The sequence below is a fragment of the Triticum urartu genome, chromosome 1 (assembly GCF_003073215.2).
Source record: "Triticum urartu cultivar G1812 chromosome 1, Tu2.1, whole genome shotgun sequence".
Classification (NCBI taxonomy): domain Eukaryota; kingdom Viridiplantae; phylum Streptophyta; class Magnoliopsida; order Poales; family Poaceae; genus Triticum; species Triticum urartu.
This window is the reverse complement of record NC_053022.1, coordinates 282,411,033-282,425,241: the sequence shown is the minus strand read 5'-3', so window position 1 is coordinate 282,425,241 and position 14,209 is coordinate 282,411,033.

Below are 14,209 nucleotides of genomic sequence, written 5' to 3'. Positions count from 1 at the left end.
TCGCCTCTCCCTCTTCTCCATTGCAAAACCACCTCCTATCCTCTCTTCTCCATCATTTCCATTCCAAAACCACCGTCTCGCCTCTCCCTCTTCTCTATTGCAAGACGACCATCTCTCCTCCATCTTCCAAAGCTAGCACCGGACCACTCAGAAGGACATTTATGGAGAGGATGCAGCAACGAATCAGGCAGATCGCCGACGGCGACCAGGCAAAGTTAGCTAGGTTGAAGGAGATCCTTACTTGGTTTGACAATGAGTGGGAGATTTCGAGGACGGTGAGGGCCATGTGGCAATGTATGCGAAAGAGCGAGACAACGGCAATGAGGGCGGTGATGTACATGTACTCCTCGGCGGTAGTCACGCCGCAGTCCTTCGAGTTCATCGAGTATCTCCTCTGGGCGATGGAGCCGACAGATTCGCCCGAGGCGAAAGTCAGGCAGAGGTGGTGGGCGTACAGGTCGAAGGTCGAGCACCCAGAGGATAACAAATCGATCGAGTACGGTGTGCCATTCGTGAGGGTGCAGAGCCAACCAGAGCCACAGGAGTATTCGTTCTCCCACCGCAAGAGGAGGCCGGATGGTGCGACGTCGCTTCCCCACCGTTCTCCACGGTTCCCTCGACGCTCACCTCGTTTCAATGGCGGTGGTACGGTTTAAGGTAAGCTTCGCACTAACCTAATCTTCCACCTGCTCATGCTTACAATCAGTGTGACAGCTAATGAAAATCATGCTTACAATCAGTCTCCGAGTACTGCGCCAATCACCCTTAAATAGCTCTGGACCTTTGGGTCAAAGTTGTGACACTGTGTACAAATAAAGAAAAAAATAGATTGGTGCTTCTTTCAGAAAAGAGTACTCCCTAGAAAACTGCCAATATAAGCTACTAGTATTTGGTTAGAGGATTTGCTGCTGAGAAAGATCCGTCCATAGGGAGTGCCACACATCCCACTGGTGGTGGTGGATGCCAATGCGTGCATGGAGCATGGTTGGTGTCGGTAATTTTTACTTGGCACACCTCGCACTCTGCATATGTGCCGGTTCCATCCGTACATTTGTGCAGTTCCACCAAAATGCAGTTGAATAACCCTGTTTGCACAGATAATGAAAAAGCGTGATTACATTATAGTGGCACTAGTTGATGAAACACGCAAAATAAATAGAAGAAAATATTGCGATAGTGTCATAGTATGCCATGCTGCGAGGGCGAGATGGGCCCTGCGACGCCTCATACGATACGCCACGCCTCATACTCGAAATCATCCCAAGTCTCCCCGATACACCTTGTGCGAGTGATGAACATCAGTGTACAGCGGGAGTACAAGGAGGGGCCTTGAGACATTCAAATCTCTATTTTTGTGCAGATCAACTAAAATTAAGCACCCCAGTTTGCAAAAACGCTTAAACATTAACAATGGGACTAGTTGATGAAACATACATTAATAAAGAGAAGCACTTTCTTTATCTACATTGGAAATGAAATGATAGAGAGGACACTCGCTCTATTTAACTGTATTATTACTTCATTTTATCAGTGACACTAGGGTCGAGCAGGTGGCAAATGAGGTGTGCTGTGCGTCGCAAGGATGAAGGCAGGGGGTGCTTAGACTGGGATGCTGAAGCTGGCTCTTTCAGTCCCTATCTTCCCCCTGATGTTTCTGTGGTAGCATTTGGGTTGTAATCCAAACTTGGTTGAGCTGGTGCTGTGTTCCCCTACCTGCCTAGCTTATGTGGCGAACTTGTCTACTGCTAGTACTCAGTCCGTTCTAGTAGTAGTTGCATAACTGCCCATTTACATTGAGATGTTGTCGGATAATGGTTCTCTATGCTTGGGTTTCTTTAATGAAATCGGAGGGAGCCCCCTCTTTCGGTATATAAAAAAAACAATGGCACTAGCGGTGCCAAAACATTGCCTCAAATTAATAGTGCCACTAGATTAAGGTGCAAAATAATAACATTACTGCTTTATCATGGCAGTGCCAACATAGTAGCACAAGAGCGGGATCAACGTGCATGATCTTTGGCAAACAATCAGACCAAAAAGGAACATACCTCATGATGGGAACCATATCTACAGTCAACGCCATCGTAGAAGGGATGACACCAGTCACCAACATGGATGATTCAATTCATGGGACCTTTTGGTGCAGTTCACCTAAAATGAAGCAATGTCCCATGAGCTAGCAACTTCTTCTTCTTCTTCTTCTTCTTCTTCTTCTTCTTCTTCTTCTTCTTCTTCTTCTTCTTTTTTAAGAAAAGGGCTCCAGCCCCGGTTCCATTTCCATCAGAAAACAAAACCCACAGAGCTTCTTCTTCATTAGTTGCAATAAAATTGAGCAACATCAAGGTTGGTCATGAAGCTCCTGGAATGTTCAACTATAATTTGGATATCATTTGTGCAGTTCAACTAAGATCAAGCGTGAAATGTATATCTCTGTTTGCACAAAAAAGGTGGAAAGGAGGGTGACTAACAAGTGATGAAACATGCATCAAATGAAAAAAGCATGTTCCTTATCTGAATGGCTATCGTACAAGGACAGTAGCAATTTCTAGCAGCATTGCTAGATATTAGTGTGGGCATTAGGATTAACTATGACAACCGTTAAACATGACATTACTTGAATGGTGCCATTGCTTCATTTTACTAGCAACATTACATTAACAGCTGCTACAGAGTCGGTATTTGGGCACGAGAGAGTAGGCGGACCAGGACAGTTGCATCTCTAACGAAAAGAAGCAACTTACCTTAATGGGAAATTTAGCAGGACATGAAAAAAGTGCCATTGATTCATATTACTGGAGGCATTACATTGAAAACAACATTGGTTTAACATGTCCTTACTTTTAACAGTGCGACTGCTACATTTTACCAGTGGCCTTACATAAGAGCGGCTCAGGGCAACAAACATCAGAAGAGGATATCTGGGTTGGTCCCATTTTTGTTCGGTATATAGCCACCTTATACTGTGTGAGGCTAGCAAATCTAGTGCTGGACTTACTCTGTTGACTTGTCCCCTAGTCCCTACTTCCTTTCCTTTTTCAACCAATAGATCGGGTTTATATTGAGTTTGTACTGCGTTCCCTTTATTTCCCTATTAGACCTAGAGACCAGTTGGATAGCCAGTCTCTGCTACTTTTCGCACCCATTATTTCCTCTTTCGACCAAGTCCTAGATTCAGGTAACAAATCTTCCCCCACCCCACCCCTTTCTTCCTTGTTTGAACCAAGTAGTACTAGATTCGAGTGCATGAACTAGTTTTACCTCTTAACAGTAAAAAAATAGGTGGTTTTCGAACAGCTGATAGATCCTATCTACGAGGGGGCCTGAGAAATAGTAAAAGATACAAATGCAGCGACGTCAGGAGCTCGGGAAGTAGAGCAAGGCCGGTTTTGAAGGAAGTTATACCTGAGGGTTGCCGGGATGTCGCTAGGTGGGCGGCGGGAGGCCGGATCTGCCCACACCACGGCAGCGAGGAAGAATGGGTGGGAGGCCCTCCCTCGCCAGCGATGCTTGGGAGAGAACTGCAAGGCACACTGATCTGGACGCACCGGCAGTGGGTAAGAGCCGTCGCCGAGGACGACCACGTGAACATTGCACCTTCTCACCTTCCCCGGCGGGGAGGATCTGGCTAGTTCTCTGACCGCGATGAGTAGAGAGAGAGTGTGTGTGTGTGTGGACACCGCTGTCGTGTTTAGATCTGGAGAGTACGAGACATTGTGAAGAGAGCAACACTAGCAAGCAAGCGCGGAGGCTCCTACCTATATAGTGGAGTACTAGTTTTCTTTTGTCTACCGGCCGGAGCCGGCTTGACCTCGGCAATGATTGTTGAGAAGTCTTCATGCACGTGCCCCGGAGGCGCAGTTGTCTTCATTTTGATCTGAAGCACCGGATTATAACATATAACACGAAAAAATGCCACATGACAAGAAATCATAACCTCACTTCCCAAAGGAGACAAGATGAATCCCGACGGACAAACTAGACGAGGATCAAAGCTCAAATTAAAGATAAACTCGTAGAAAAGGGGTCCATCGAAAGATGTCCTAATTAACATAGTCGGCTTGACCTAGATGGCAACCGAGTAGTCTTCATGCATGTGCCCCCAATGACTAGCCCAACTCAGTTGTCGCTGTTTAACCCTCGCAGTGATCCGAAGCACATGACACCTAATTTTGCAAGATGACAAGAAACCTTTTTTAGATTTCTCACCAGAACTACAACCCTGTACAACACAGCCTGCACAATATGTAGACAATAGCCAATCCAGGCGTGTCTGCTGGAGTCTGGTCACATGCATGGACGAACTGATCTTCTGTGTCTTGCAGGGATCATCCAGGTACCAACGTACGTACTCCTACAACACTTCTCTAGTAGTACTATCGCTCGTCTCTCTCTTCTATTAACTCACCCGACTTGCGGGGCCAGGGAGTGTGCCTATGGTTGGTTCTCAATTGCGGCCCCACATGTGTGTGCAAACACAATATGACACGCGTTCCATTTGGAGAGCGGCGTGCCAGACCGACCGACCGTCTGGGGTGCGACGCGAACACGACGGGCGTGCTATATACTCCGTACATGTGTACCACTGTTTTCTTGAGGCTTTGCTCCATGGCGCAATCCATGGATACAAAATTAGTATACTGTACTATTTAAAAATCGAGGGCAGGGCTTTTCCCGCACGGTAGGCGGGGCAGTTCCGCCTAGTCGGTTCGATAGAGATGCGAGAAGATGAGGGAGTAGGCTGCTGCAAACATAGGGCTCTGTGATTTGACAATTAGTTACTACTGGACAGGTGGGGCCCGGTGATTTGACTTGCCATTATCATTTTAACTGCGGTGCTACGACCGAGGTGAGTCTCCCGATTCCTGACCACCTCCATAAAGGTGCCTCTCCCGATGCTCCACCATGTAGAGGCTGGCTCTTGCTTGAGAGCCCACTCCTCCACTTTTTCCTCGCCTCTTTCCCCCACATATGCAAAAATGTCATGTAAAGCGGGCTTATAGCACACTATTGTACTTGATCCTACAGGTGCTAAGCCTGCCACATAGGCATAAAGTCTGATGTGGCAAGTTAATTTAGAAGAGAGAGACTAGTTTGGTGACCCCAGGAAGAAACGGTGATAAGCGTGTGTACCTAGACGAAGCAAACTTAGCAACAAAAAACTAAGCACCTATGCATTGGGGACTTGAGTTGCTAAGCCATTTAATGCCCATAGCACCTCATCTAAGCACCATTTCATTGAAAGAGGTCACTCCTTGGCAAATGCAATAAATACTACGAAGAAAGAGATAGAGAGAAGTAAACAAAAAATACTCTTATAGCCAACCTTATAGCCAACCTTGTTGTATGAGTGACTAAGTGATGACTATGTATGACATGCCAACATTAGATAGCCTAACGCATCGTGTTAAATCTCCAAGGGCGCGACCGCGCGAGAGAGGCAACGGTCGTGGTAGGCGCGACCATGATACGGGCTGCTGGCAGCCCTTGGATTTGAGATTGAACGGTCGCATGCTAAGTTGCTGAAAATTTGCAGAATAACCCTCCAGGATAGGATATTCACCCATAGGTCCGGAATCACGCCATGCAACCGTTCGATCTCAGATCCAAGGGCTCTCGGAAGCCCGTATCATGGGAGAATGGAAAGTTTCGTATCACCTGTAATTTTCCCGACGCTTGACATGACATCGAAAGCCATTTAATTGGACATCCAGTAGACATGACATCTAATTGAGCCCCCATAGTACTGTGCATGAATCCATTTATCCACCAGGCAAGCCACCACCCTGCCATTCGCATGCGCCCCCCACTCGACATTTTTACAATCGATAAACCGCTCCTAGTCGTCCCGTCCTTTCACATTACGACAGTTCCACTAATCCTAACCCTCCTCCCAAATCCATGGCGTCCCAAATCTCCATGATCGGCGGTGAGTACATGGTTAGAACCATCACCGACGATGAGTTCGACGTCATCTACACCCGTTCTTTCGCAACGGTGAAAGAATGCCTTGCTCGCTTCAAACACATGTTTGAAAACTCAAATGATGAGTGGGTCGCTGGGCTAGATGTTGAGTACACCACAGTCCTGGGAAGCGAGAAGAATCTAAAGAAGGCAGAGAAGAAGAAGCCCGCCGTGATCCAGGTTTGCGTGCATGACTTATGCTTGGTCTACCACATATGCCATGCCGGCGTTGAGTGCGAGGAATTTAAGAAGTTCCTCAAGGGCGGCCAAGTCAAATTTGTTACTGTAGACTTTAGGAACGACAAGGAAATCCTGGGTCGAATAGGCCTCGTTGTAGGTGACCCCTTCGACCTCCAGAAGGAAGGGCTGGTGCCCTCCCTTGATCAGCCTTCAATGCTGACCCTGACAGGAGCCATGGTTCATCCTTCGTACAGTGAGTTGAAGAAACCTCCACACACGTTTCATCGTGCATGGCAGTGGACTGTACTAGATATATACCACATCCACTACGCTGCAATGGATGGCTACCTTTATTTCAATATCTACAAGGGTTGGATGAAGAGCAAGAGCCAAGTGTGCGGTTCAAGCAAAGAAGTATCGCCCAAGAGGAAGAGGGACAAGGACGAAGTCGAGGACGTTGACGAGGACTCCGAGTAAGGTGGCAGTGTCGTTACTCATGGTGGTTCTAATGTAGTGTCTACCAGATTAGTTTCTTAGTTTAATTTCTACTATGCTTAGTTTTATTTGAGGGGTGTGTTGTGCTGAGCCCCCAACAGAACTATGTTATGTTTCTTCTCGTTATATTTCGTACATTTCATCTTTTAGTTGGTATAGTACTACCACTCATTTCTTCACATTATATACGTACAATATATATGGCCAACATCATATAGCCAGCAGTTTAGTTGTCAAAGAATTTCAGGGTGCTTAGTTTTGTCAAAGAATTCTAGGGTGCTTAGTTTTATTTGAGGGGTGTGTTGTGCTGGACACCATGAAATTATCATTGTGAGAATCGGCTTATTTTTGTCATGTAACATGTTCAACGGGTTTGACATGAAAATAACAATGTCTAATGGCATTTCTGAGCAAACATCTAACTTAACAATGTCTAGTGTCGTGGTTCGGCCGAGAACATTGAGAAGCTTGGTTTTAAAATTCTTGTAAATCCAAAACACGCCTGAAAATCATGAAACTTGGCATGGTGTAATGTCATGGTACTACCATGCTGTGGTAAAAAAATGCAGAATAGGAACAAGTTTTGGTATAAGTTTCTTGCAAACCGAAGCTTCTCTCAAGAAGGCTCGTGGTTCTGAGAGGGAACGTGTCACCTTTGTGTGCATAATTCAAATTTTAAATGCAAGCACATGCCCCAGTGCACCAAAGTTGGTTGAAAAATCACATGTGTGTCCTCTTGTAATTTTCTAGGTCCCATGCCAGAAATGGGAATGGAATTCAAACATCTGGGCGTCATGGCTCAGCTGGAAACATTGAGAAACTTGGTTTTTTAATTCCTGTAAATCCGAAACACGCATGAAAATCATGAAACTTGGCTTGGTGTCATGACATGGCACCAACATGCTGTGGTAATTTTGCTGTCCGATTTGCGAAGGCGCACACATTAACAATCAACAAAGTCATTTTGGAACAAGTGCTATCACGTTACAATCGGAAACACAAGTATTATTGAAACCATGGGCGTTCTATTTACCATTTACGTGTCACCATGCGTCCCCTTTTTTATTAGCTAGGAGGCACCATGCAGGGTAGCTATTTGAGTACGGGAGGCGTGCGAGCCCTTTGACCTTCATCTGCCGTCCACCTCTCTCCCAAGGTCTCCATTAATGGCGCCCGAGCCTCTGTTTAATGGTGTGGCAATGTCTCACTCGACTGAGATTTAAGAGAGAAAAAAGAAAATCTAAAAAGAAAATTTTGCACGGATCTTGATGTAAGATCCGACGGACCTATATAGCATCTACTGCGACTTATAGCAAGACTGATGAATATATATAAGGACAACTAGAGTGGATAATAATTGTCTTACATAATTAGGAAGATAATTAAAAAATCGACATGCGTCTACGCCCCAAATACACAAGGGAAAAAGAAGAAGGAAGACGCATACAACGATCTGGCTCGCTGATCTCTACTTTCTTTATGCGCTATAGGTCGCAGGGACTAGTTCTCGCGGCGGGCGATGATCTCTTTCATCAGTTTCATGTCATTAATACGTTGCTTGGCAGCATCCATGGATTCCTCCACCAGCCTGTTGCGCTCGATGCGGAGCATGGCATTCTCGTCCATAAGGTTCTTGATGATGATGCCCGTCCTCTGCAACAAGGCAGCGGTCTCCTCCTCCTGCTTCGCCCTTCTGGCGATCTTCACCATTAGCAGGTCGCGCTCGCCCCGGAGCTTCGCATTGCCCTCCCCTAGTTGCCGGATGACGCGGTAGCCTCGTCCCGCAACCTCACCCAACCGGAGATCTGATCCATCCGTCTATGGACCATCGCATGCATGCGCCTATAAGAGTCCTCGCCTGCCCGCATGAAATTTTCCCAGGCCGCTGCGGCGTGGCGGTACCTCTGTGCTGCTTTGGTGGCGCGGCGGGACATCTCTGTTGCTTCCGCGGCGTGGCCGGACCAGTGTGCTACATCGATGGCACAGCGGGACCTCCGTGCTGCTTCGGTGGCGCGACGGGGCCTATGTGCTGCTACTACTGCGTGGCTGGACATGTCAGCTGCTTTCGCAGCGAGGCGGGACATCTCTCGTGCTTCCTCTTCCATGCTCACCTCTCCTTGGTGGAAATCTCTCGACCCAGAACTCACGCTGGCTATGGCTTGATTGACTTGATTGTTTTTTGTGGAGGAATGTGCAGTCATCTTAGCATAGTAGTATTTATAACCGAGTACTACTAATACGCTCCTAAGTGGGAAACTGTTTAGGTTGTGATTGGTGTGAACAGGTTTGCAATTAAATATAGCATGGTAGTAGTAGTAATTTGGAATGTGATGAGACACGCTCAAAATTTATTGACGGTTCTAGTTTCGAAGTGCGGCACTATTCTCGGATGGTGTAACATCGACACGTTCTCTCGGTCATGGTGTAGCATATGCCATGATACTAGTTCTTTTTCTACTGTTGTGTACGTGCAAAAACTGGCAACGTCGGATACATATCTTACGCTTGGCGTTCGACAGGAATAGCCTCATGGCGAGCTATAGACTAGTCTTTTTTTCAGACGCATTACATCTATCTCTCGGGACTTCTCGCACGCACCATCACTGCTCCCTAGGTCGATGCCACCCACATACACTTGTACTATGAGAAGAGGTGCACGCACGCACTCATCCTCTCTCACACACGCATCTGTAGCTACGAATTGTAGTGTTCTCAACCATCCGATTGGCTCTATCATAGGTTTCATGTTGCTCCTTGGCCTTGAGATTGAGAAGTTTAAAATGCAAAGGCTAAGATGGAGGCGCGAGGTTTTGGTTAATGTGCGGGCCGCACACGGCACCAACACGACACGAGCTTCGTCTGCCTAGTGCGCATGCAGTCGGGTGAGTTGTCCAAGTATAGACACAACCAGGCCCTCATTCGTATCCGCGCCTCGACTTTGGCTCGTCATAGTGGAGAGTAACATAGACTAGTTACTAGTCTATGTTACTAGTACCTTCATAGTGGGTAGTGTCATATAGTATATGCATAATTTGGCGACGAGCGCTCTCTATATGTACCACCTTTTTTCTTTAATTTCATCTTGTTAGTTTTGCTCCATGGCGCAATCCATCGATACTACTACTGTACAAATGTATACATTTTTTAAAGGCTAGAGGGCGGGGCTGTTGTAACGCCCCGAGACCGATGTGCCAGGTGTCCTCCAGTTATTCGTTGTTGTTGCCTTGTCATGTGCTTGCGTGTCATGCATTGCATATCATGTCATCATGTGCCTTTTATTTGCATACACGTTTGTCTCATGCATCCGAGCCTTTTCCCCATTGTCCGTTTTGCAATGCGGCGCTACTATGTCACCCGGTGTCCCTTTCTACCTCTTTTTGTGTGCGGGTGTTAAACGTTTTCGGGTTGGACCGAGACTTGTCATGCAGCCTTGGTTTACTACGGGTAGACCGCCTGTCAAGTTTCGTGCCATTTGGACTTCGTTTGATGCTCCAACGGTTAACCGAGGGACCGAAAAGGCCTCGTGTGTGTTGCAGCCCAACACCCCTTCTAAGTGGCCCAAAACCCACCAAAACCCCCTCCATAATCTCGGTCGTTCGATCACGACCGCGTTGCTGAAAACCGCACCTCATTTGGACTCTCCTAGCTCCCTCTACCTATATATATGTGATCCCCTCTGAAATATTCGCGGTACAAACCCTAGATCCAACTCCCTCATCGCCGCCGGACATTTCTTCCCGCTGCCGGATGTGTCCACCGCGCCTTCCACCTCACCTCCACCAATCCTGTCATGACACGTCACCCTTCCCCGCCGCCCCAGACAATCGGCGCCCGCCACCTCAGCGCCCACACCGCCCCACTTCACCGCGGCCTGTGGAGCCCATCGCGGGCCCACGCAGGCCCACGCGCCGCCACCGCTCGCCCGCTGCGGCCCGAGCCCCCGCCGCCTGCAGCGAGCCTCGCCGCCTCGTCTCCGCCGCCGTGCGCCGGTGCCGGCCACCGCGTTCGTCGCTGACCTCGCTCCGCCACCGCCCAAGGAGCTCCGGCCCTCCTCCCGGCCAACCCCGCCGCCCGAGCTCGGTTCCCTGCTCGCCCGAGCCGCTCGGCCACTCGCGTCGGGCATCGTCGTCGTTCCCGCGCGACCCCGCCTCCTGTCGACCTCGCCGGTCACCGAAGCATCGCCGGAGCCGACCTCCGCCGGTCGCCTTCCGCCGCCGCGCCGCGCCTTGCCTCTGTCGGTGCCGGATCCGACCGGAACCGGCCTCCCCGGGGTCTCCTTCCTCCTCTCCGGCCTCCTCCGTCGTCCTCCCCCACTCCGGCGTCAACCCCGATGAACTCCGGCTGCCGCTGCATATTTCCGGCGACACATTCCGGCGAACCTCGAACCACGTGCAAGTCAACCCTAGATCTGATTCTGAGAGGGTAAAATTCGTCTAAGTCCTTTTTCCCCCAGTATTTTTTTGGGATTTTCATCGCATCATAACTCATCACCCATTACTCCGATTCGTGCGTGTAGCATATCAAAATGTTCTTCTCGACAAGTACATCATTTCATACCATTGCATCATTTTCATTTGAGCTCATCTTGATGCCCGAAATGCTGTTGGAAGAGGGCTATGTGATGAATTTGTCAGATCTGTTTTAGCAAATGGCATTTTGTCATTTTTTCCATGATTAATGTGTGCATGCTGTGATCCTGAGCTCTACATGTGTTTTGTTCTATGCCATGCCATCTTTACAGGGGTGTATGCCATGTATTTTTGTGATATTTGTGGTGACTAGCACAAGCTTGCAAAGTAGCGTAATCGGTAATGCTGATTCCAGGGACTTAGAATTTCACTAAGTCCTTGTCCTGATTTTGTCGTTATGCCTTATGTTCATGTTGTTTCCTAGTGATCCGTGCCTCTTTTGAGGATGATCAGTAAGGGTGTTTTGTTTATATTGTGGTTCTCTATCCATCCATTTCTTTTTTTGCATTTATGGAGCACCCTAGCTTGAGTCAATTGAGCTCTACTTTTGCTATAAAATGATCCTGGCAGATTGTTGACATGTTTAGCGATTTTGCCAAGGATGTTGCTATTGATCCGTGCATGCTATGTTATTGTTCTTGCCATGTATAGCTTCTATGCCATGTATTCTTGATGGTTGTATGTAACACCCCGGGTGTAACTTTCCCAATTTGTACTCCAACTCTTGTCGTTTTCGGTGTTAAGTTATATTTATTTCTCGGGTTCGGGTCTTTGTCTCCGTGTGTTGTTTTCTTTTTCGTGCATCTCATATCATGTCATCTCGTGCATTGCATTTGCATACATGTTCATCTCATGCATCCGAGCATTTTCCCCGTTGTCCGTTTTGCATTCCGGCGCTTCGTTCTCCTCCGGTGGCCATTTCTAGCTTTCTTTTGTGTGTGGGGTTCAAACATTTCCGGACTGGACCGAGACTTGCCATGCGGCCTTGGTTTACTACCGGTAGACCGCCTGCCAAGTTTCGGGTCATTTGGACTTCGTTTGACACTCCTACGATTAACCGAGGGACCGAGAAGGCCTCGTGTGTGTTGCAGCCCAACCCCCCCCCCCAAATTTGTCCCAAAACCCACCAAACTCTGCTCCATCATCTCGGCCGTTCGATCACAATCGCGTGGGCGAAAACCGCACCTCATTTGGACTCTCCTAACTCCACTTATGCCTATTTAAACACCCCCCTATTTCGGATCTCGTCTTCCTCCCCGTCCTCCTCCAAAAAAAAAACAGATCAACCCCCGCCACCGACGGACGTGTCCGGATCGGACCGGACAACGTCCGCCGCCGCCTCCCGTCCAGTCCGCGCGCGCCATGTGGGCCGAGCCCACATCGCCGCCGCCGGGCCCGCCTGGCCTGCGCCCGGCCCCCGCGCGCCGCCTCCCGGGCCCGAGCGCCCCCGCGCCTCTCCGCCTCCAGCGCCGCCGCCCGTTCCGGCTCCGGCGGCCGGAGCAGCCGCCGCCGCCGCGCCGCATCTCCGCCGCCGGCGCGCGCCCCCGTCCGAGCCGGCCGCTGCCACGCCTCGCCGACCCCGCCGCCGCTCCCCTCCGTCCTCGGCGCCCGTGCCCGCCGCCTCGCCCTCGCCGGACCGCTGCTTCCTCTGCCTCCGGTGAAGCTCCGGCGTGAACAGTGCCCAAGTCCGACGACCTCGAAGTCCGTGCCCGCGGGATCCCGATCTGGATCCAGGTCTGATTTTTGAGCGGTTGACTTTTTCCCCCGAACCCTAGCTCATGATGCTTACTTTGACTGCTCATATCTCCGCATCCGTAGCTCCGTTTTGGGCATATGATATATCAAAATCTTCGCCTCGACATGTACATCATTTCATTCCATTGCATCATTTGCATTTGAGTTCATCTTATTGCCCAAAATGCTGTTAGAAGGAGTCTTCGTGAGTTAAATTGCAGATCCGTTAGTTCATCATGCACTTTTGTCATTTTTGCCATGTTTAATTCGTGCATGATATGCCTGTGCCCCTTTGGGATGATTTGTTAAGAATTTTGTCTTCTTTCCAGAGGTGCCACCCATGCATTTTTAGGATGTGTGTGTTGTCTTGTGCAAGCTTGCGAAGAGAGGTACCTGAGATTGCTGATTTCAGGGACTTGGTGATTTTCACTAAGTCTGGGATATTGTAGTTCATGATGCTATATCTCCAGCTTGTTTCCTAGTGATCCGTGCCTCTTTTGAGGATGATAAGTAAGGGAGTTTTGATATTTATGTTATTCTCTATCCATCCATGTCTTTGTTTGCATATGTGGAGTGCTCTAGGTTGAGTCAATTGAGGTCTACTTTTGCTTCGTGGTGAATCTGGGCAGATCGTCAACTCGTTTGCGATTTTGCCGGCGTTGTTGTAGTTGATCCGTGCATGCTATGCCATTGTTCTTGCCATGTATAGTTTGTATTTTGTGCCTTCTTAATGGATGTATGATTGCCTTGCTGTGACTTGCACCATGGTGAGTGCATCGAGCTCGTTTGCATGCCTTCGTGAGTTATATTTCTGCATGTCCCAGTTTTCACTAAGTCTGAAAACTGATTGTGTTCGAGCTATGTTCGTGAGCTCGGTAGAGTATTTTGTGAACCCTTTTGGCCCTAGGTCACTTTGGGTGTTTTGTTAAGCTTGTTGAGTAGCTCCATGCCATGTTCTTACTTGTCATGTTCAGGTCATGTATCATGTTGTTTTGCTGCTCCGAAGAGGGCTTCGTGATCTGAAATTTCAGGCTAGTGTTAATTTCAATAAGTCTGAAATCTGTTTTGCATATTCATTTTTGCCATGCTTGTTTGAACCCCTTAATGGATTAATTTGCCTATGGCTCAGTGCTAGTGATTTGTTAAGAATCTTGTGTACATCACTGCCATGTATTTTTTTTGTCATGTTTGGTGGCTGTAGCATGTTCTTTTCGTTGCATTTAGATGCCTACTTGCTGTAAATCGCAGACCGGTGTCATATCTTAAAACGCTTGCCATTTCCAAACCGTAACTCCGATTCCAATGATCTTTATATCGTTTTCAAGAGATTTCATCCCCTCTATCCAGTGGCACCCTTGTAATTCCAAGTT